At 46.7% G+C, this 24,072-nt stretch overlaps 1 non-coding gene and 1 pseudogene across 1 annotated transcript; both read left to right on the plus strand.

Annotated features, from left to right (window-relative positions):
- Window positions 1–20,721, plus strand: part of LOC121562693 — a 26,289-nt pseudogene extending 5,568 nt beyond the window's left edge.
- On the plus strand, window positions 17,878–17,953 carry trnaa-cgc. Its single transcript has one exon. It is a non-coding gene; the product is annotated as a tRNA-Ala (tRNA).
- Window positions 20,722–24,072: the final 3,351 nt, after the last annotated feature.

A 24,072-nucleotide genomic window follows, 5' to 3' on the forward strand; every position in this document is an offset into this window, starting at 1 on the left:
GTATCAGGGAGTCTAGTGGTGCTCCTATTACAGCTGTACTGTATAGAGGAGGAGTGTATTGTATCAGGGAGTCTAGTGGGGCTCCTATTACAGCTGTACTGTATAGAGGAGGAGTGTATTGTATCAGGGAGTCTAGTGGTGCTCCTATTACAGCTGTACTGTATAGAGGAGGAGTGTATTGTATCAGGGAGTCTAGTGGTGCTCCTATTACAGCTGTACTGTATAGAGGAGGAGTGTATTGTATCAGGGAGTCTAGTGGGGCTCCTATTACAGCTGTACTGTATAGAGGAGGAGTGTATTGTATCAGGGAGTCTAGTGGGGCTCCTATTACAGCTGTACTGTATAGAGGAGGAGTGTATTGTATCAGGGAGTCTAGTGGGGCTCCTATTACAGCAGTACTGTATAGAGGAGGAGTGTATTGTATCAGGGAGTCTAGTGGGGCTCCTATTACAGCTGTACTGTATAGAGGAGGAGTGTATTGTATCAGGGAGTCTAGTGGGGCTCCTATTACAGCTGTACTGTATAGAGGAGGAGTGTATTGTATCAGGGAGTCTAGTGGTGCTCCTATTACAGCTGTACTGTATAGAGGAGGAGTGTATTGTATCAGGGAGTCTAGTGGGGCTCCTATTACAGCTGTACTGTATAGAGGAGGAGTGTATTGTATCAGGGAGTCTAGTGGTGCTCCTATTACAGCTGTACTGTATAGAGGAGGAGTGTATTGTATCAGGGAGTCTAGTGGGGCTCCTATTACAGCTGTACTGTATAGAGGAGGAGTGTATTGTATCAGGGAGTCTAGTGGGGCTCCTATTACAGCTGTACTGTATAGAGGAGGAGTGTATTGTATCAGGGAGTCTAGTGGTGCTCCTATTACAGCTGTACTGTATAGAGGAGGAGTGTATTGTATCAGGGAGTCTAGTGGTGCTCCTATTACAGCTGTACTGTATAGAGGAGGAGTGTATTGTATCAGGGAGTCTAGTGGTGCTCCTATTACAGCTGTACTGTATAGAGGAGGAGTGTATTGTATCAGGGGAGTCTAGTGGGGCTCCTATTACAGCTGTACTGTATAGAGGAGGAGTGTATTGTATCAGGGAGTCTAGTGGGGCTCCTATTACAGCTGTACTGTATAGAGGAGGAGTGTATTGTATCAGGGAGTCTAGTGGGGCTCCTATTACAGCTATACTGTATAGAGGAGGAGTGTATTGTATCAGGGAGTCTAGTGGGGCTCCTATTACAGCAGTACTGTATAGAGGAGGAGTGTATTGTATCAGGGAGTCTAGTGGGGCTCCTATTACAGCTGTACTGTATAGAGGAGGAGTGTATTGTATCAGGGAGTCTAGTGGGGCTCCTATTACAGCAGTACTGTATAGAGGAGGAGTGTATTGTATCAGGGAGTCTAGTGGTGCTCCTATTACAGCAGTACTGTATAGAGGAGGAGTGTATTGTATCAGGGAGTCTAGTGGGGCTCCTATTACAGCTGTACTGTATAGAGGAGGAGTGTATTGTATCAGGGAGTCTAGTGGTGCTCCTATTACAGCTGTACTGTATAGAGGAGGAGTGTATTGTATCAGGGAGTCTAGTGGGGCTCCTATTACAGCTGTACTGTATAGAGGAGGAGTGTATTGTATCAGGGAGTCTAGTGGGGCTCCTATTACAGCAGTACTGTATAGAGGAGGAGTGTATTGTATCAGGGAGTCTAGTGGGGCTCCTATTACAGCAGTACTGTATAGAGGAGGAGTGTATTGTATCAGGGAGTCTAGTGGTGCTCCTATTACAGCAGTACTGTATAGAGGAGGAGTGTATTGTATCAGGGGAGTCTAGTGGTGCTCCTATTACAGCAGTACTGTATAGAGGAGGAGTGTATTGTATCAGGGAGTCTAGTGGTGCTCCTATTACAGCAGTACTGTATAGAGGAGGAGTGTATTGTATCAGGGAGTCTAGTGGGGCTCCTATTACAGCTGTACTGTATAGAGGAGGAGTGTATTGTATCAGGGAGTCTAGTGGTGCTCCTATTACAGCTGTACTGTATAGAGGAGGAGTGTATTGTATCAGGGAGTCTAGTGGGGCTCCTATTACAGCTGTACTGTATAGAGGAGGAGTGTATTGTATCAGGGAGTCTAGTGGTGCTCCTATTACAGCTGTACTGTATAGAGGAGGAGTGTATTGTATCAGGGAGTCTAGTGGGGCTCCTATTACAGCTGTACTGTATAGAGGAGGAGTGTATTGTATCAGGGGAGTCTAGTGGTGCTCCTATTACAGCAGTACTGTATAGAGGAGGAGTGTATTGTATCAGGGGAGTCTAGTGGGGCTCCTATTACAGCTGTACTGTATAGAGGAGGAGTGTATTGTATCAGGGAGTCTAGTGGTGCTCCTATTACAGCAGTACTGTATAGAGGAGGAGTGTATTGTATCAGGGAGTCTAGTGGTGCTCCTATTACAGCAGTACTGTATAGAGGAGGAGTGTATTGTATCAGGGAGTCTAGTGGTGCTCCTATTACAGCTGTACTGTATAGAGGAGGAGTGTATTGTATCAGGGAGTCTAGTGGGGCTCCTATTACAGCAGTACTGTATAGAGGAGGAGTGTATTGTATCAGGGAGTCTAGTGGGGCTCCTATTACAGCTGTACTGTATAGAGGAGGAGTGTATTGTATCAGGGAGTCTAGTGGGGCTCCTATTACAGCTGTACTGTATAGAGGAGGAGTGTATTGTATCAGGGAGTCTAGTGGGGCTCCTATTACAGCAGTACTGTATAGAGGAGGAGTGTATTGTATCAGGGAGTCTAGTGGGGCTCCTATTACAGCTGTACTGTATAGAGGAGGAGTGTATTGTATCAGGGAGTCTAGTGGGGCTCCTATTACAGCAGTACTGTATAGAGGAGGAGTGTATTGTATCAGGGAGTCTAGTGGGGCTCCTATTACAGCAGTACTGTATAGAGGAGGAGTGTATTGTATCAGGGAGTCTAGTGGGTGCTCCTATTACAGCTGTACTGTATAGAGGAGGAGTGTATTGTATCAGGGAGTCTAGTGGGGCTCCTATTACAGCTGTACTGTATAGAGGAGGAGTGTATTGTATCAGGGAGTCTAGTGGTGCTCCTATTACAGCAGTACTGTATAGAGGAGGAGTGTATTGTATCAGGGAGTCTAGTGGTGCTCCTATTACAGCTGTACTGTATAGAGGAGGAGTGTATTGTATCAGGGAGTCTAGTGGTGCTCCTATTACAGCTGTACTGTATAGAGGAGGAGTGTATTGTATCAGGGGAGTCTAGTGGTGCTCCTATTACAGCTGTACTGTATAGAGGAGGAGTGTATTGTATCAGGGAGTCTAGTGGTGCTCCTATTACAGCTGTACTGTATAGAGGAGGAGTGTATTGTATCAGGGAGTCTAGTGGGGCTCCTATTACAGCTGTACTGTATAGAGGAGGAGTGTATTGTATCAGGGAGTCTAGTGGTGCTCCTGTTACAGCAGTACTGTATAGAGGAGGAGTGTATTGTATCAGGGAGTCTAGTGGTGCTCCTATTACAGCAGTACTGTATAGAGGAGGAGTGTATTGTATCAGGGAGTCTAGTGGGTGCTCCTATTACAGCTGTACTGTATAGAGGAGGAGTGTATTGTATCAGGGAGTCTAGTGGGGCTCCTATTACAGCTGTACTGTATAGAGGGAGGAGTGTATTGTATCAGGGAGTCTAGTGGGGCTCCTATTACAGCTGTACTGTATAGAGGAGGAGTGTATTGTATCAGGGAGTCTAGTGGGGCTCCTATTACAGCTGTACTGTATAGAGGAGGAGTGTATTGTATCAGGGAGTCTAGTGGTGCTCCTATTACAGCAGTACTGTATAGAGGAGGAGTGTATTGTATCAGGGAGTCTAGTGGGGCTCCTATTACAGCTGTACTGTATAGAGGAGGAGTGTATTGTATCAGGGAGTCTAGTGGGGCTCCTATTACAGCTGTACTGTATAGAGGAGGAGTGTATTGTATCAGGGAGTCTAGTGGTGCTCCTATTACAGCTGTACTGTATAGAGGAGGAGTGTATTGTATCAGGGAGTCTAGTGGGGCTCCTATTACAGCTGTACTGTATAGAGGAGGAGTGTATTGTATCAGGGAGTCTAGTGGGGCTCCTATTACAGCTGTACTGTATAGAGGAGGAGTGTATTGTATCAGGGAGTCTAGTGGGGCTCCTATTACAGCTGTACTGTATAGAGGAGGAGTGTATTGTATCAGGGAGTCTAGTGGTGCTCCTATTACAGCTGTACTGTATAGAGGAGGAGTGTATTGTATCAGGGAGTCTAGTGGTGCTCCTATTACAGCTGTACTGTATAGAGGAGGAGTGTATTGTATCAGGGAGTCTAGTGGTGCTCCTATTACAGCTGTACTGTATAGAGGAGGAGTGTATTGTATCAGGGAGTCTAGTGGGGCTCCTATTACAGCTGTACTGTATAGAGGAGGAGTGTATTGTATCAGGGAGTCTAGTGGGGCTCCTATTACAGCTGTACTGTATAGAGGAGGAGTGTATTGTATCAGGGAGTCTAGTGGGGCTCCTATTACAGCTGTACTGTATAGAGGAGGAGTGTATTGTATCAGGGAGTCTAGTGGGGCTCCTATTACAGCTGTACTGTATAGAGGAGGAGTGTATTGTATCAGGGAGTCTAGTGGGGCTCCTATTACAGCTGTACTGTATAGAGGAGGAGTGTATTGTATCAGGGAGTCTAGTGGTGCTCCTATTACAGCAGTACTGTATAGAGGAGGAGTGTATTGTATCAGGGAGTCTAGTGGGGCTCCTATTACAGCTGTACTGTATAGAGGAGGAGTGTATTGTATCAGGGAGTCTAGTGGGGCTCCTATTACAGCTGTACTGTATAGAGGAGGAGTGTATTGTATCAGGGAGTCTAGTGGTGCTCCTATTACAGCAGTACTGTATAGAGGAGGAGTGTATTGTATCAGGAGTCTAGTGGTGCTCCTATTACAGCAGTACTGTATAGAGGAGGAGTGTATTGTATCAGGGAGTCTAGTGGGGCTCCTATTACAGCTGTACTGTATAGAGGAGGAGTGTATTGTATCAGGAGTCTAGTGGGGCTCCTATTACAGCTGTACTGTATAGAGGAGGAGTGTATTGTATCAGGGAGTCTAGTGGTGCTCCTATTACAGCTGTACTGTATAGAGGAGGAGTGTATTGTATCAGGGAGTCTAGTGGGGCTCCTATTACAGCAGTACTGTATAGAGGAGGAGTGTATTGTATCAGGGAGTCTAGTGGTGCTCCTATTACAGCAGTACTGTATAGAGGAGGAGTGTATTGTATCAGGGAGTCTAGTGGTGCTCCTATTACAGCTGTACTGTATAGAGGAGGAGTGTATTGTATCAGGGAGTCTAGTGGTGCTCCTATTACAGCAGTACTGTATAGAGGAGGAGTGTATTGTATCAGGGAGTCTAGTGGGGCTCCTATTACAGCTGTACTGTATAGAGGAGGAGTGTATTGTATCAGGGAGTCTAGTGGGGCTCCTATTACAGCTGTACTGTATAGAGGAGGAGTGTATTGTATCAGGGAGTCTAGTGGGGCTCCTATTACAGCAGTACTGTATAGAGGAGGAGTGTATTGTATCAGGGAGTCTAGTGGTGCTCCTATTACAGCAGTACTGTATAGAGGAGGAGTGTATTGTATCAGGGAGTCTAGTGGGGCTCCTATTACAGCAGTACTGTATAGAGGAGGAGTGTATTGTATCAGGGAGTCTAGTGGTGCTCCTATTACAGCAGTACTGTATAGAGGGGAGGAGTGTATTGTATCAGGGAGTCTAGTGGGGCTCCTATTACAGCTGTACTGTATAGAGGAGGAGTGTATTGTATCAGGGAGTCTAGTGGTGCTCCTATTACAGCTGTACTGTATAGAGGAGGAGTGTATTGTATCAGGGAGTCTAGTGGGGCTCCTATTACAGCTGTACTGTATAGAGGAGGAGTGTATTGTATCAGGGAGTCTAGTGGGGCTCCTATTACAGCAGTACTGTATAGAGGAGGAGTGTATTGTATCAGGGAGTCTAGTGGGGCTCCTATTACAGCTGTACTGTATAGAGGAGGAGTGTATTGTATCAGGGAGTCTAGTGGTGCTCCTATTACAGCAGTACTGTATAGAGGAGGAGTGTATTGTATCAGGGAGTCTAGTGGGGCTCCTATTACAGCTGTACTGTATAGAAGAGGAGTGTATTGTATCAGGGAGTCTAGTGGTGCTCCTATTACAGCAGTACTGTATAGAGGAGGAGTGTATTGTATCAGGGAGTCTAGTGGTGCTCCTATTACAGCAGTACTGTATATAGGAGGAGTGTATTGTATCAGGGAGTCTAGTGGTGCTCCTATTACAGCTGTACTGTATAGAGGAGGAGTGTATTGTATCAGGGAGTCTAGTGGGGCTCCTATTACAGCAGTACTGTATATAGGAGGAGTGTATTGTATCAGGGAGTCTAGTGGGGCTCCTATTACAGCAGTACTGTATATAGGAGGAGTGTATTGTATCAGGGAGTCTAGTGGGGCTCCTATTACAGCTGTACTGTATAGAGGAGGAGTGTATTGTATCAGGGAGTCTAGTGGGGCTCCTATTACAGCAGTACTGTATATAGGAGGAGTGTATTGTATCAGGGAGTCTAGTGGGGCTCCTATTACAGCTGTACTGTATAGAGGAGGAGTGTATTGTATCAGGGAGTCTAGTGGTGCTCCTATTACAGCAGTACTGTATAGAGGAGGAGTGTATTGTATCAGGGAGTCTAGTGGGGCTCCTATTACAGCAGTACTGTATAGAGGAGGAGTGTATTGTATCAGGGAGTCTAGTGGTGCTCCTATTACAGCTGTACTGTATAGAGGAGGAGTGTATTGTATCAGGGAGTCTAGTGGTGCTCCTATTACAGCTGTACTGTATATAGGAGGAGTGTATTGTATCAGGGAGTCTAGTGGTGCTCCTATTACAGCTGTACTGTATAGAGGAGGAGTGTATTGTATCAGGGAGTCTAGTGGTGCTCCTATTACAGCTGTACTGTATAGAGGAGGAGTGTATTGTATCAGGGAGTCTAGTGGTGCTCCTATTACAGCTGTACTGTATAGAGGAGGAGTGTATTGTATCAGGGAGTCTAGTGGTGCTCCTATTACAGCTGTACTGTATAGAGGAGGAGTGTATTGTATCAGGGAGTCTAGTGGTGCTCCTATTACAGCTGTACTGTATAGAGGGAGGAGTGTATTGTATCAGGGGAGTCTAGTGGGGCTCCTATTACAGCTGTACTGTATAGAGGAGGAGTGTATTGTATCAGGGAGTCTAGTGGTGCTCCTATTACAGCAGTACTGTATAGAGGAGGAGTGTATTGTATCAGGGAGTCTAGTGGTGCTCCTATTACAGCAGTACTGTATAGAGGAGGAGTGTATTGTATCAGGAGTCTAGTGGTGCTCCTATTACAGCTGTACTGTATAGAGGAGGAGTGTATTGTATCAGGGAGTCTAGTGGGGCTCCTATTACAGCTGTACTGTATAGAGGAGGAGTGTATTGTATCAGGGAGTCTAGTGGGGCTCCTATTACAGCTGTACTGTATAGAGGAGGTGTATTGTATCAGGGAGTCTAGTGGGGCTCCTATTACAGCTGTACTGTATAGAGGAGGAGTGTATTGTATCAGGGAGTCTAGTGGGGCTCCTATTACAGCTGTACTGTATAGAGGAGGAGTGTATTGTATCAGGGAGTCTAGTGGTGCTCCTATTACAGCAGTACTGTATAGAGGAGGAGTGTATTGTATCAGGAGTCTAGTGGTGCTCCTATTACAGCTGTACTGTATAGAGGAGGAGTGTATTGTATCAGGGAGTCTAGTGGGGCTCCTATTACAGCTGTACTGTATAGAGGAGGAGTGTATTGTATCAGGGAGTCTAGTGGGGCTCCTATTACAGCTGTACTGTATAGAGGAGGAGTGTATTGTATCAGGGAGTCTAGTGGTGCTCCTATTACAGCAGTACTGTATAGAGGAGGAGTGTATTGTATCAGGGAGTCTAGTGGTGCTCCTATTACAGCTGTACTGTATAGAGGAGGAGTGTATTGTATCAGGGAGTCTAGTGGGGCTCCTATTACAGCTGTACTGTATAGAGGAGGAGTGTATTGTATCAGGGAGTCTAGTGGTGCTCCTATTACAGCTGTACTGTATAGAGGAGGAGTGTATTGTATCAGGGAGTCTAGTGGGGCTCCTATTACAGCAGTACTGTATAGAGGAGGAGTGTATTGTATCAGGGAGTCTAGTGGGGCTCCTATTACAGCTGTACTGTATAGAGGAGGAGTGTATTGTATCAGGGAGTCTAGTGGGGCTCCTATTACAGCTGTACTGTATAGAGGAGGAGTGTATTGTATCAGGGAGTCTAGTGGGGCTCCTATTACAGCTGTAGAGTACCATAAAACAGTTATGGTGTGTTTGTATGTAACCCCTATGATTTCTCTCCTGTCTGCAGGACCAGTATGATGGTATTGATAAGCACACCCAATCAGGACTGGATCTGGTGGACCGATACGTCAAGTTTGTCAAAGAACGCACCGAGATAGAACAGAGCTACGCCAAGCAACTCAGGTGGGTGTCTGTGCAGTGTGTCTGTGCAGTGTGTGTGTGTCTGTGCAGTGTGTGTCTGTGCTGTGTGTGTCTGTGCTGTGTGTGTGTGTGTGTGTTAAGAAGTCCTTAGACCCTAACCCTGACATTCTCTCTTCCTATCAGAAACCTCTCCAAGAAATACCTTAAACGAGGCAGCAAGGAGGAGCAGGAGTGTGGGTGAGTTGTGTGTGTGTGTGTGTGTGTGTGTGTGTGTGTGTGTGTGTTTAGTAGACAGAGATTTCTATGCATTTCAAGGCCTACCTTCAAACTCAGTGCCTCTTTGCTTGACATCATGGGAAAATCAAAAGAAATCAGCCAAGACCTCAGAAAAAACATTTGTAGACCTCCACAAGTCTGGTTCATCCTTGGGAGCAATTTCCAAATGCCTGAAGGTACCACGTTCATCTGTACAAACAATAGTACGCAAGTATAAACACCATGGGACTACGCAGCCGCCATACCGCTCAGGAAGGAGACGCGTTCTGTCTCCTAGAGATGAACGTACTTTGGTGCGAAAAGTGCAAATCAATTTCAGAACAACAGCAAAGGACCTTGTGAAGATGCTGGAGGAAGCAGGTACAAAAGTATCTATATCCACAGTAAAACGAGTTCTATATCGACATAACCTGAAAGGCCTCTCAGCAAGGAAGAAGCCACTGCTCCAAAACCGCCATAGAAAAGCCAGACTACGGTTTGCAACTGCACATGGGGACAAATATCGTACTTTTTGGAGAAATGTCCTCTGGTCTGATGAAACAACAATAGAACTGTTTGGCCATAATGACCATTGTTATGTTTGGAGGAAAAAGGGGAAGGCTTGCAAGCCAAATAACACCATCCCAATCGTGAAGCACGGGGGTGGCAGCATCATGCTGTGGGGGTGCTTTGCTGCAGGAGGGACTGGTGCACTTCACAAAATAGATGGCATCATGAGGAAGGAAAATTATGTGGATATATTGAAGCAACATCTCAAGACATCAGTCAGGAAGTTAAAGCTTGGTCGCAAATGGGTCTTCAAAATGGACAATGACCCCAAGCATACTTCCAAAGTTGTGGCAAAATGGCTTAAGGACAACAAAGTCAAGGTATTGAAGTGGCCATCACAAAGCCCTGACCTCAATCCTATAGAAAATGTGTGGGCAGAGCTGAAAAAGCGTGTGCGAGCAAGGAGGCCTACAAACCTGACTCAGTTACACCAGATCTGTCAGGAAGAATGGGCCAAAATTCACCCAACTTATTGTGGGAAGCTTGTGGAAGGCTACCAGAAACGTTTGACCCAAGTTAAACAATTTAAAGGCAATGCTACCAAATACTAATTGAGTGTATGTACACTTCTGACCCACTGGGAATGTGATGAAAGAAATAAAAGCTGAAATAAATCATTCTCTCTACTATTATTCTGACATTTCACATTCTTAAAATAAAGTGGTGATCCTAACTGACCTAAGACAGGGAATTTTTACTAGGATTAAATGTCAGGAGTTTTGAAAAACTGAGTTTAAATGTATTTGGCTAAGGTGCATGTAAACTTCCGACTTCAACTGTACATTCTGTCTTGTTGCCCCTCCCACCTGCAGGTTCACCAATCACCAGTCGTTCCAGGACATTCTGAATGAGCTGAATGACTATGCGGGCCAGAGAGAGCTGATAGCTGAGAACATGATGACTGGAATCTGTGTAGAACTCACCAAATACCTCCAGGACCTCAAACAAGAACGCAAAACAGTGAGGGACTAGATGGGGGGGATTTCACTCACTCACTCTCTCATTCTCTCTCTCTCATTCTCGCTCTCACTCACTCACTCTCTCTCTTTCTCTCTCTCTCCAGTACCTGGCCGATGCCAAAAAAGCTCAACAGAACTTGGAGAGCAGCTTCAAGCAGCTAGAGAATGTGAGTTTCTGTGTGTCTCTGTGTGTGTGTGTGTGTGTGTGTGTGTGTGTGTGTGTGTGTGTGTGTGTGTGTGTGTGTGTGTGTCTCTTTGTGGGTGTGTGTGTGTGTGTGTGTGTGTGTGTGTGTGTGTGTGTGTGTGTGGGTGTCTCTCTGTGTGTGTGTGTGTGTGTGTGTGTGTGTGTCTCTTTGTGGGTGTGTGTGTGTGTGTGTGTGTGTGTGTGTGTGTGTGTGTGTGTGTGTGTGTGGGTGTCTCTGTGTGTGTGTGTGTGTGTGTGTGTGTGTGTGTGTGTGTGGGTGTGAATGAGAGTGAATAAATGTGTTGTAATCCCTATAACCCAGGGTTCCCCAACTGGCGACCCGCGGGTGGTTTTGATTGGCCCCCCAAAAGGTTTCTGAGCAAAAAATAATAATTGGTTGAATGTTCATTGTTCGACGTAATAGACTGTAAAAAAAAAACACCAAGAAATCAGCTCCAAGTGATTTTCATTTATTCCCACGCCTAATAGAGGCGTGTGATCGTATACAAATGTAAGCAAGGTTTGAAATGATAATGTTTTAGTCAAATTATATTTGTTTGGGCTTCTTGCGGTCAATTTGCAGTCTTCTCAAATGATTTGTAATAATGTTCCGGCCCCCCCGACCAGCCGCTCAAGAAAAAGTCGTCCCGCGGCTGAATCCAGTTGAGGATCCCCGACAACCCTTACTGCACCCATTCTCATAATAGAAGATGACTCTAGCACTGTGTGTGTGTGTGTGTCTGTGTCTGTGTGTGTGTCTGTGTGTGTGTGTGTGTGTGTGTGTGTGTGTGTGTGTGTGTGTGTGTGTGTGTGTGTGTCTGTGTGCAGACTAAGAGGCGTTTTGCCAAGGAGTGGGGAGAGGCAGAGAAAGCCACGCAGCAAGCAGAGAAAATTGAGAATGACTCAAACGCCATCAAAGCAGATGTTGAGAAGGTACCCACAGATTCCCTCAACGTTCATACCACGGGCCTATAAACCCATTAATACTGCTGTGTGTGTCCAGGTGAAGCAGCATGCCCACACTCACACAGATTCCCTCAACGTTCATACCACGGGCCTATAAACCCATTAATACTGCTGTGTGTGTCCAGGTGAAGCAGCATGCCCACACTCACACAGATTCCCCTCAACGTTCATACCACGGGCCTATAAACCCATTAATACTGCTGTGTGTGTCCAGGTGAAGCAGCATGCCCACACTCACACAGATTCCCTCAACGTTCATACCACGGGCCTATAAACCCATTAATACTGCTGTGTGTGTCCAGGTGAAGCAGCATGCCCACACTCACACAGATTCCCTCAACGTTCATACCACGGGCCTATAGACCCATTAATACTGCTGTGTGTGTCCAGGTGAAGCAGCATGCCCATGCGAAGACCCACACAGCGGAGGAGTGCAGGAACGACTACGCTGCCCAGCTCCAGAAATACAACAAGGAACAGAAAACCTTCTACTACACAGAGATACCACAGCTGTTTAATGTAACACACACTTTACTGACTGATCTGTGTCCACACGTGGACTGTCCACTCTGTCTGTGTATAATGCATGTGTGTGTATAATGTGTGTTTGTGTGTATGTATATATATATATATATATGTGTGTATAATGTGTGTGTGTATATATAATGTACGTGTGTATAATGTGTGTGAATAGTGTGTGTGTATATAATGTGTGTGTGTGTATATATATATATATGTAATGTGTATATAATGTTTGTGTACATATATATAATGTGTGTGTGTATATAATGTTTGTGTACGTGTGTGTATATATATATACACACACACACACACACACACACACACACACACACACACGCTACATATATATATATATATGTATATGTGTGTGTGTGTGTGTGTGTGTAGAAGCTGCAGGATATGGATGAGCGTCGTATCAGGTGCTTGGCGGAGGGCTACAGTCAGTTTGCTGACATAGAGAAGAAGGTTTTACCCATCATCTCTAAATGTCTGGACGGGGTCAGTATGGCAGGGCGGAACGCTAACGGCAAGCAGGTGAGAACACACGGACGCAAGCGTGCATACACACACTTAAACGCACACACACGGGCGCTAACACACACACACACACACACACTGTCCCACTTGCCATGTCCTGTGTGTGTCCTCAGGACTCCATGCGGTTTATAGAACAACACAAGTCAGGTTTTGAGCGACCGGCTGAAGTTGACTTTGAAGACTACAGCCAAGGTATCAAACCAGCCTCCTCAGATGCCAACCTCAACCAACCTAAAGTACGCACTAAACTGTGGCCGTTCAGCCACAAGAAAACCAAGGTATGTACCCCGCACACTACACCCTACCCTACACACTACACCCTACCCTACACACTACACCCTACCCTACACACTAACCTACATCAAACTCCAGCCTCAACCACCCTAAAGTACGCACTAAGCTGTCGCCCTTCAGCAAGAAGAACAAGGTACAGTTAAAGTCGGAAGTTTACGTACACTTAGGTTGGAGTCATTAAAACTCGTTTTTCAACCACTCCACACATTTCTTATTAACAAACTATAGTTTTGGCAAGTCGGTTAGGACATCTACTTTGTGCATGACACAAGTCATTTTTCCAACAATTGTTTACAGATTATTTCACTTATAATTAACTGTAAACTTCCGACTTCAACTGTATATACTAGTACCCTACACCCTGCACCCTACACCCTACACCCTGCACCCTACACCCTACACCCTACACCCTACACCCTACACCCTACACCCTACACCCTACACCCTACACACTACACACTACACACTACACACTACACCCTACACCGGCAACAGGTAATAGAAAATGGGATTCAAATTTTTGGATAGAATAAAATAAGAATGCAAATCACCAAGAATTCAGTAAAAACAATATTTAAATTCAGGAAATCTGTTCCCAAGTATTCCTACAAATAATCAAGGTATGAAATTATTGTTATTTTCAATCCAGTCTCTTATTGGTCTTACTGGGGGTCAGTCTCTTCTTGGTCTTACTGGGGGTCAGTCTCTTATTGGTCTTACTGGGGGTCAGTCTCTTATTGGTCTTACTGGGGGTCAGTCTCTTATTGGTCTTACTGGGGGTCAGTCTCTTATTGGTCGTACTGGGGGTCAGTCTCTTATTGGTCTTACTGGGGGTCAGTCTCTTATTGGTCGTACTGGGGGTCAGTCTCTTATTGGTCGTACTGGGGGTCAGTCTCTTATTGGTCTTACTGGGGGTCAGTCTCTTATTGGTCGTACTGGGGGTCAGTCTCTTATTGGTTGTACTGGGGGTCAGTCTCTTCTTGGTCTTACTGGGGGTCAGTCTCTTATTGGTCTTACTGGGGGTCAGTCTCTTCTTGGTCGTACTGGGGGTCAATTTACTGGGTACACATTATTATTATTATTATTATTATTATTATTATTATTATGTTTCGGCCGCTCGAACCATCCACTTAGACAACCGGCCCACAGCTGAATCTAGCACACTACACTCCCCCACTCCAAAGTGTGCACTAATCTCTGTCACTTGAGAAAGAGGGGCCAGGTACAATAGACCAGGGGTCAACCAGCCTACCCCCCCCCCCTCCCTCCTGTCCTCTACTCATCTCTCTTCTCTTTCATCTCCCTCCTTGTCTTTCCTCTCTGACATTGGGCTACAGCATTCTGTTCATCCTTCCTCTCTTTCTTTGGGCTACAGCATTCTGTTCATCCTTCCTCTCTTTCATTGGGCTACAGCATTCTGTTCATCCTTCCTCTCTTTCATTGGGCTACAGCATTCTGTTTATCCTTCCTCTCTTTCATTGGGCTACAGCATTCTGTTCATCCTTCCTCTCTTTCATTGGGCTACAGCATTCTGTTCATCCTTCCTCTCTGACATTGGGCTACAGCATTCTGTTCATCCTTCCTCTCTGACATTGGGCTACAGCATTCTGTTCATCCTTCCTCTCTGACATTGGGCTACAGCATTCTGTTCATCCTTCCTCTCTTTCATTGGGCTACAGCATTCTGTTCATCCTTCCTCTCTTTCATTGGGCTACAGCATTCTGTTCATCCTTCCTCTCTTTCATTGGGCTACAGCATTCTGTTCATCCTTCCTCTCTGACATTGGGCTACAGCATTCTGTTCATCCTTCCTCTCTGACATTGGGCTACAGCATTCTGTTCATCCTTCCTCTCTGACATTGGGCTACAGCATTCTGTTCATCCTTCCTCTCTGACATTGGGCTACAGCATTCTGTTCATCCTTCCTCTCTTTCATTGGGCTACAGCATTCTGTTCATCCTTCCTCTCTGACATTGGGCTACAGCATTCTGTTCATCCTTCCTCTCTTTCATTGGGCTACAGCATTCTGTTCATCCTTCCTCTCTTTCATTGGGCTACAGCATTCTGTTCATCCTTCCTCTCTGACATTGAACAAGCCTGGTCGGGGGCTGGGATAGTTCTTAGTGTTGGGTAATCAGAACCCCCCTCTATACACACACATTCCACACCTCTCTACTCCCCTCTTACACCTGAGGGGCCAATTCCAGCGCTGCTCAGGCTCACCCAACATCCCCCCTCTCTCTTTCTTTCAATTCAATTCAAAGGGCTTTCTCTGTCTCTCTCTCTCTCAATTCAAAGGGCTCTCTCTCTCTGTCTCTCTCTCAATTCAAAGGGCTCTCTGTCTCTCTCTCTCAATTCAATTCAATTTAAGGGCTTTATTGGCATGGGAAACGTATGTTAACATTGCCAAAGCAAGTGAAGTAGATAGTAAACAAAAGTGAAATAAACAATAAATATTAACAGTAAACATTACACTCAGAAGTTCCAAAAGAATAAAGTCATTTAAAATGTCATATTATGTATATATACAGTGTTGTAACAATGTGCAAATAGTTAAAGTACAAATGGGAAAATAAATAAACATAAATATAGGTTGTATTTACAATGGTGTTTGTTCTTCACTGGTTGCCCTTTTCTTGTGGCAACAGGTCACAAATCTTGCAGCTGTGATGGCACACTGTGGTATTTCTTCCTCTTTACTGTCTCTCTCTGTCTCTCTCTGTCTCTCTCACTGTGTGTGTTATGATTCTATATCTCTACATGGTGTTTCTTCAGGGTATTTCTTCCTCTTTTCTCTCAGCCTTAATCCTCTCTTTCTTCTTCTTTTTCTTTATGGTGTCTATCCCTCCCTCCCCCTCCTCCCCCTCTCCTTTCCCACCTCCCTCCTTCCCTCCTCAGTTCTCTCCCCCCTCTAACTGCCCCCTCCCCCTGTCCCCCTAACCCCTTCCCCCTCTCTAAACTGCCTCTCTCCCTCTCTCTCTCTCTCTCTGCCGGAGGGAGTTTAACCGTTCTGTCAAACCTCGCCTTGCTACCTTCAGGGCTCTACCCAGACCGGTGAGTCTCCCTAGATCTAAGGACAGTTTCGTATTTCCCCTCCTAATGTTTCAGGTTAGGATTATAGGAGGGTAATCTGGTCCTAGATCAGTGGTTAGGTTAGTTTCTAATGGATCCGTTTAGGATTATGGGAGGAAAACTGGTCCTAGATCAGTGTATTGGGTAACCACCATACTCAGGTGAGTCACAGGGGTCAGTGTTCCGCACCAACAACAGAGACTCTGATTGGCTAGATCAGGGCTGCCCAATTCCGGTCCTGGAGGGCCGAAACACTTCTGGTTTTTTGTTTCTACCTGGTAGTTAATTCCACTCACCTGGTGTCAGACCCTGATTAGAAGGAGAGGAGGAAAAGCTGAAGTGTTTGGATTGGACAGCCCTGGGCTAGATGGACAGGTAAGGCCAATGCTGATTGGTGGATGAGGAGAGGAACATTTTGTTTGTTTACAACGTCTGAAGATGTCACAATACATGTCTGTATTTTTTGTGTGTTTCTGTTTATTTGTGTATGTGTCTCACGATGAGTGTCCATCCTTCTCAAGTTCCAGAGGATAAATGCTGACAAGCACATGGTAACAGTTCCTATGGTTACGGTTTAGATCAGGGTTCCTATGGTTATGGTTAGATGTAATCTAGGCTCCAACCTCCACAGTACTGACTGGTGTTCTTCTCTCCATGGTAATTAACATGGTAACAGTTCCTATGGTTATGGTTAGATGTAGTCTAGGCTTCAACCTCCACAGTACTGACTGGTGTTCTTCTCTCCATGGTAGTTAACATGGTAACAGTTCCTATGGTTATGGTTAGATGTAATCTAGGCTCCAACCTCCACAGTACTGACAGGTGTTCTTCTCTCCATGGTAACTAACATGGTAACAGTTCCTATGGTTATGGTTAGATGTAATCTAGGCTCCAACCTCCACAGTACTGACTGGTGTTCTTCTCTCCATGGTAGTTAACATGGTAACAGTTCCTATGGTTATGGTTAGATGTAATCTAGGCTCCAACCTCCACAGTACTGACTGGTGTTCTTCTCTCCATGGTAATTAACATGGTAACAGTTCCTATGGTTATGGTTAGATGTAATCTAGGCTCCAACCTCCACAGTACTGACTGGTGTTCTTCTCTCCATGGTAGTTAACATGGTAACAGTTCCTATGGTTATGGTTAGATGTAATCTAGGCTCCAACCTCCACAGTACTGACTGGTGTTCTTCTCTCCATGGTAGTTAACATGGTAACAGTTCCTATGGTTATGGTTAGATGTAATCTAGGCTCCAACCTCCATAGTACTGACTGGTGTTCTTCTCTCCATGGTAGTTAACATGGTAACAGTTCCTATGGTTATGGTTAGATGTAATCTAGGCTCCAACCTCCACAGTACTGACTGGTGTTCTTCTCTCCATGGTAGTTAACATGGTAACAGTTCCTATGGTTATGGTTAGATGTAATCTAGGCTCCAACCTCCACAGTACTGACTGGTGTTCTTCTCTCCATGGTAGTTAACATGGTAACAGTTCCTATGGTTATGGTTAGATGTAATCTAGGCTTCAACCTCCACAGTACTGACTGGTGTTCTTCTCTCCATGGTAGTTAACATGGTAACAGTTCCTATGGTTATGGTTAGATGTAATCTAGGCTCCAACCTCCACAGTACTGACTGGTGTTCTTCTCTCCATGGTAATTAACATGGTAACAGTTCCTATGGTTATGGTTAGATGTAATCTAGGCTCCTGACTGGTGTTTAGAGGAGAAAGATGAAGGTCTGGGGTGCCTCCCAATAATATCTCCCGTCTCCTGAAGTTTGCACTTCTTCACAACTTCCCACCAATCTAAAAGCGTTGGATTGGTGGAGACATGGGCTAGTGGAAGTTATTCTTACCACAGTTCTTATGCCAGTCATTTCCTTTCAAGTCGGTGAAGTGAGTAAGTGTACACTTCAGGAGGAAGGAGAGATGATTGGGACATAACCCATGTTAGAGGGTTTAGAGGTTTTGGTAATAACTATAAGGGATATGTGGCCCCGTGTAGCTCAGTTGGTAGAGCATGGCGCTCGCAACGCCAGGGTTGTGGGTTCGATTCTCACGGGGGGCCAGTATGAAAATGTATGCACTCACTAACTGTAAGTTGCTCTGGATAAGAGCGTCTGCTAAATGACTAAAATTTTTAAATATTTATCACTAACATATAGCAGCTTAGGTTTATGGGCAACAAGTTTCTTTACTCTGTGTGTATGTGTAACACCTCCCCCTCCCTCTATCTCTCTCTCTCCCCCCCTCGCTCTCTCTCTCTCTCTCCCCCCCTCTCTCTCTCTCTCTCTCTCTCTCTCTCTCTCTCTCTCTCTCTCTCTCTCTCTCTCTCTCTCTCTCTCTCTCTCTCTCACCCTCTCACCCTCTCTCTCTTTCACCCACCCACTCCCTCGCTCTCACCCACCCCCGCTCTCTCTTCCCCTCTTTCCCCCTCTCTCTCAACCCCCCTTCTCTCTCTCCCGCCCTCTCTCGCACCCTCTCTCTCTCTCTCTCTCTCTCTCTCTCTCTCACCCCCTCCTGCCCCCTCTCTGTCTCTCTCCCGCCACCCCCCTCTCTCTCTCTGGCCCCATCTTTCTCTTGCTCCCTCTCTCTCTTGCTCCCTCTCTCTCTCTCTCTCGCCCCCTCCTGCCCCCTCTCTCTCTCTCTCCCGCCACTCCCCTCTCTCTCTCTGGCCCCATCTTTCTCTTGCTCCCTCTCTCTTTCTCGCCCCCTCCTCTATCTCTCCCACCCTCTCTCCCCTCTCAATTCAATGTAAGGACTTTATTGCCATGGGAAACATATGTTAACATTGCAAAAGCAAGTGAAATAGATAATAACCAAAGGTTCCAAAATAATAAAGACATTTTATATGTCATTATGTCTCCTCCCCTCTCTCCCTCCCCTCTCTCCCTCCCCTCTCCCCCTCCCCTCTCTCCCTCCCCCCTCTCCCCTCTCCCTCCCCTCTCCCCTCCCTCTCTCCCTCCCCCTCTCCCCCTCCCTCTCTCCCTCCCTCTCTCCCTCCCCTCTCTCCCTCCCCTCTCTCCCTCCCTCTCTCCCTCCCTCCCCTCTCCCCCTCCCTCTCTCCCTCCCTCTCTCCCTCCCCTCTCTCCCTCCCCCCTCTCCCCCCCTCTCTCCCTCCCCTCTCTCCCTCCCCTCTCTCCCTCCCCCCTCTCTCCCTCCCCTCTCTCCCTCCCTCCCCTCTCTCCCTCCCCCCTCTCTCCCTCCCCTCTCTCCCTCCCCTCTCTCCCTCCCTCCCCTCTCTTCCTCCCCTCTCCCCCTCCCCTCTCTCCCTCCCCTCTCTCCCTCCCCTCTCTCCCTCCCCCTCTCCCTCCCCCTCCCCTCCCTCTCTCCCTCCCCTCTCTCCCTCCCTCCCCTCTCCCCCTCCCTCTCTCCCTCCCCCCCCCCTCCCTCCCCCCTCTCCCTCCCCTCTCTCCCTCCCTCTCTCCCTCCCCTCTCTCCCTCCCTCTCTCCCTCCCCCCCTCTCTCCCTCCCCTCTCTCCCTCCCTCCCCCTCTCTCCCTCCCCCCTCTCTCCCTCCCCCCTCTCCCTCCCCCTCTCTCCCTCCCCCTCTCTCCCTCCCTCCCCCCTCTCCCTCCCCTCTCTCCCTCCCCCTCTCTCCCTCCCCCCTCCCCCCTCCCCCCTCTCCCTCCCTCCCTCCCTCCCCCTCTCCCTCCCCCTCTCCCTCCCTCTCCCCTCCCCTCTCTCCCTCCCCCTCCCTCCCCCTCTCCCTCCCCTCTCTCCCTCCCTCTCTCCCTCCCTCTCTCCCTCCCCTCTCTCCCTCCCCCCCTCTCTCCCTCCCCTCTCTCCCTCCCTCCCTCTCTCCCTCCCCCCTCTCTCCCTCCCCCCTCTCCCTCCCCTCTCTCCCTCCCTCTCTCCCCTCCCTCCCCCCTCTCCCTCCCTCCCTCCCTCCCCTCTCTCCCTCCCCCCTCTCTCTCCCCCTCTCCCTCCCCCCTCTCCCTCCCCCCTCTCCCTCCCCCTCTCCCTCCCCCTCTCCCCTCCCCCCTCTCCCCCTCCCCCCTCTCCCTCCCCCAGCCACCAGCTGCTGAGGACTTCTCCCACCTGCCTCCCAGAACAGAGGAAGAAGAAACTTCAGTCCAAGACTGATGACATCACCAAGGACCTTCAGAAGGAGCTGGACCAGAGGTAGCCCCCCTCCCCCGCATGACATCATCATTCATCGCCACTCTGACATCACCACAGCGACGGCGGCGGCTATCTTACTATCTCTGTCCATCACTGAGAGAATCTCAATTGCATTCTCCTCACGTGTTCTCTCCTCTCTCAGGTCAGAGGGGAGGGACCTCTGGCTTTCTCATCCAATGGGTTTTGAGAAGGAGGCGAGAGGCGGCGCGGGTATGCAGGTGAGATTCTCCCATCGTGTCCGTCATTTGGGACACATTGATTTGTTTAAAATAGACTAACTTCTTCTGTAACAACCTTTCTACCCTCTCTTGTCCTTCCATTTCTGTCTCTCTCTCTCTCTCTCTCTCTCTCTCTCTCTGGCTCTCTCTCTCTCTCTCTCCGGCTCTCTCTCTCTCTGGCTCTCTCTCTCTCTGGCTCTCTCTCTCTCTGGCTCTCTCTCTGGCTCTCTCTCTCTCTCTGGCTCTCTCTCTCTCTCTCTCTCTCTCTCTCTCTCGCTCTCTCTCTCTCTCTCTCTCTCTCTGGCTCTCTCTGGCTCTCTCTCTCTGGCTCTGGCTCCCCCCCAACCCCCCTCCTTCAGTGAGGCGTTAGAGAAGATGAGAGGAGTGTATGAACAGAGCCCTCAGATGGGAGACCCAGCCAGTCTAGAACCTCAGATCACCCAGACCACGCAGAACGTTGGACGACTCCGAGGACAACTCACCAAATCCGGGTAGGCTACTGCGCGCACACACACTCTGGCTTGGTAACACACACGGGGACACACCCTTTTGTCATTAGCCATCTATAGTAAATAACAACTCATTATTCTCTCTGGCAGTCGTGGATGGCTGGAAGCTTTCAGAGGAGATTATTCTACCAACACTGCTGTCAGCAACAATCCAATACAGGTAAGAGTGAGTACATGTGTCCATTAATGTATAACCTGCACTGCGGTCAAAGGTTTGGACACACCCACTCAAGGGTTCTTCTTTATTTTTACTATTTTTTACATTGTAGAATAATAGTGAATACATCAAAACTATGAAATAACACGTATGGAATCATGTAGTAACCAAAAAAGTGTTAAACGTATCCAAATATATTTTATATTTGAGATTCTTCAAATAGCCACCCTTTGCCTTGATGACAGCTATGCACACTTGGCATTCTCTCAACCAGCTTCATGAGGTAGTCACCTGGAATGCATTTCACTTAACAGGTGTGCCTCCTTAAAAGTAATTTGTGGAATTTCTTTCCTTCTTAATGTGTTTAAGCCAATCAGTTGTGTTGTGACAAGGTAGGGGTGGTATACAGAAGATAGCCCTATTTGGTAAAAGACCAAGTCCATATTATGGCAAGAACAGCTCAAATAAGCAAAGAGAAACAACAGTCCATCATTACTTTAAGAGTTTATATAATGTGTTTTAATATAACCAGTGTGTTTTAATATAACCAGTGTGTGTTAATATAACCAGTGTGTGTTAATATAACCAGTGTGTTTTAATATAGTGTGTTTTAATATAACCAGTGTGTTTTAATATAACCAGTGTGTGTGTTAATATAACCAGTGTGTGTGTTAATATAACCAGTGTGTGTTAATATAACCAGTGTGTTTTAATATAGTGTGTTTTAATATAACCAGTGTGTGTGTGTTAATATAACCAGTGTGTGTGTTAATATAACCAGTGTGTGTTAATATAACCAGTGTGTTTTAATATAGTGTGTTTTAATATAACCAGTGTGTGTGTTAATATAACCAGTGTGTGTGTTAATATAACCAGTGTGTGTTAATATAACCAGTGTGTGTTAATATAACCAGTGTGTGTTAATATAACCAGTGTGTGTTAATATAACCAGTGTGTGTTAATATAACCAGTGTGTGTGTGTGTTAATATAACCAGTGTGTGTTAATATAACCAGTGTGTGTTAATATAACCAGTGTGTTTTAATATAACCAGTGTGTGTTAATATAACCAGTGTGTGTTAATATAACCAGTGTGTGTTAATATAACCAGTGTGTGTTAATATAACCAGTGTGTGTTAATATAACCAGTGTGTGTTAATATAACCAGTGTCACGATCGTTTAAAGATTGGTCGAACCAAGGCGCAGCGTGATAAGCGTACATGTTTAATATAACTGTACAAAACAACAAACAAACGATACGTGAAGTCTTAAGGTTACACACAACAAACCTATACGGAACAAGATCCCACAACCCACTGGTGCCAAAAGGCTGCCTAAGTATGGACCCCAATCAGAGACAACGAGCTACAGCTGCCTCTGATTGGGAACCACCCTGGCCAACATAGATCTAAACGATCTAGAAACTAAACATAGAAAACACAACATAGAAACTACACACCCTGGCTCAACATTTAAGAGTCCCCAGAGCCAGGGCGTGACAACCAGTGTGTTTTAATATAACCAGTGTGTGTTAATATAACCAGTGTGTTTTAATATAACCAGTGTGTTTTAATATAACCAGTGTGTTTTAATATAACCAGTGTGTGTTAATATAACCAGTGTGTTTTAATATAACCAGTATGTGTGTCTCGGTCTTCAGTCCCATGTCAGCTGATCCGTCTCAGAACATCTACTCAGAGTTTGATGAAGACTTTGATGAAGATGCGGAGCCTCCTATAGGACAGGCCACTGCTCTATACAGCTTCCAAGGTACACACACACACACACACACCATCACACACACACACACACACACTCCATCACACACACACACTATCACACACACACACACAAACACCATCACACACACACTATCACACACACACACACACACACACCATCACACACACACACACACCGTCACACAGACGCAGATACACATGTCACACAGACAAACACCATCCCCCAGGTACCAGTGAGGGGACAGTGTCTATAACTAGTCTGTCTGTCTCCAGGTACCAGTGAGGGGACGGTGTCTATAACTAGTCTGTCTGTCTGTCTCCAGGTACCAGTGAGGGGACAGTGTCTATAACTAGTCTGTCTGTCTCCAGGTACCAGTGAGGGGACGGTGTCTATAACTAGTCTGTCTGTCTCCAGGTACCAGTGAGGGGACGGTGTCTATAACTAGTCTGTCTGTCTCCAGGTACCAGTGAGGGGACAGTGTCTATAACTAGTCTGTCTGTCTCCAGGTACCAGTGAGGGGACGGTGTCTATAACTAGTGTGTCTGTCTGTCTCCAGGTACCAGTGAGTAGACAGTGTCTATAACTAGTCTGTCTGTCTGTCTCCAGGTACCAGTGAGGGGACAGTGTCTATAACTAGTGTGTCTGTCTGTCTCCAGGTACCAGTGAGGGGACGGTGTCTATAACTAGTCTGTCTGTCTCCAGGTACCAGTGAGGAGACAGTGTCTATAACTAGTGTGTCTGTCTCCAGGTACCAGTGAGGGGACGGTGTCTATAACTAGTGTGTCTGTCTCCAGGTACCAGTGAGGGGACGGTGTCTATAACTAGTGTGTCTGTCTGTCTGTCTCCAGGTACCAGTGAAGGGACAGTGTCTATAACTAGTGTGTCTGTCTCCAGGTACCAGTGAGGGGACGGTGTCTATAACTAGTGTGTCTGTCTCCAGGTACCAGTGAGGGGGTCGGTGTCTATAACTAGTGTGTCTGTCTCCAGGTACCAGTGAGGGGACGGTGTCTATAACTAGTGTGTCTGTCTCCAGGTACCAGTGAGGGGGGTGTCTATAACTAGTGTGTCTGTCTCCAGGTACCAGTGAGGGGGACAGTGTCTATAACTAGTGTGTCTGTCTCCAGGCAGTGAGGGGACAGTGTCTATAACTTGTCTGTCGGGCTGGCTGCAGGTACCAGTGAGGGGGCAGTGTCTATATCTAGTGTGTCTGTCTCCAGGTACCAGTGAGGGACGGTGTCTATAACTAGTCTGTATATACTTCAGGTACCAGTGAGGGGACAGTGTCTATAACTAGTGTGTCTGTCTGTCTCCAGGTACCAGTGAGGGGACGGTGTCTATAACTAGTCTGTCTGTCTTCAGGTACCAGTGAGGGGACGGTGTCTATAACTAGTCTGTCTGTCTTCAGGTACAGTGGGGACCGGTGTCACTAACTAGTGT

Source organism: Coregonus clupeaformis, unplaced genomic scaffold (genome assembly GCF_020615455.1).
Source record: "Coregonus clupeaformis isolate EN_2021a unplaced genomic scaffold, ASM2061545v1 scaf2200, whole genome shotgun sequence".
Taxonomy (NCBI): Eukaryota; Metazoa; Chordata; class Actinopteri; order Salmoniformes; family Salmonidae; genus Coregonus; species Coregonus clupeaformis.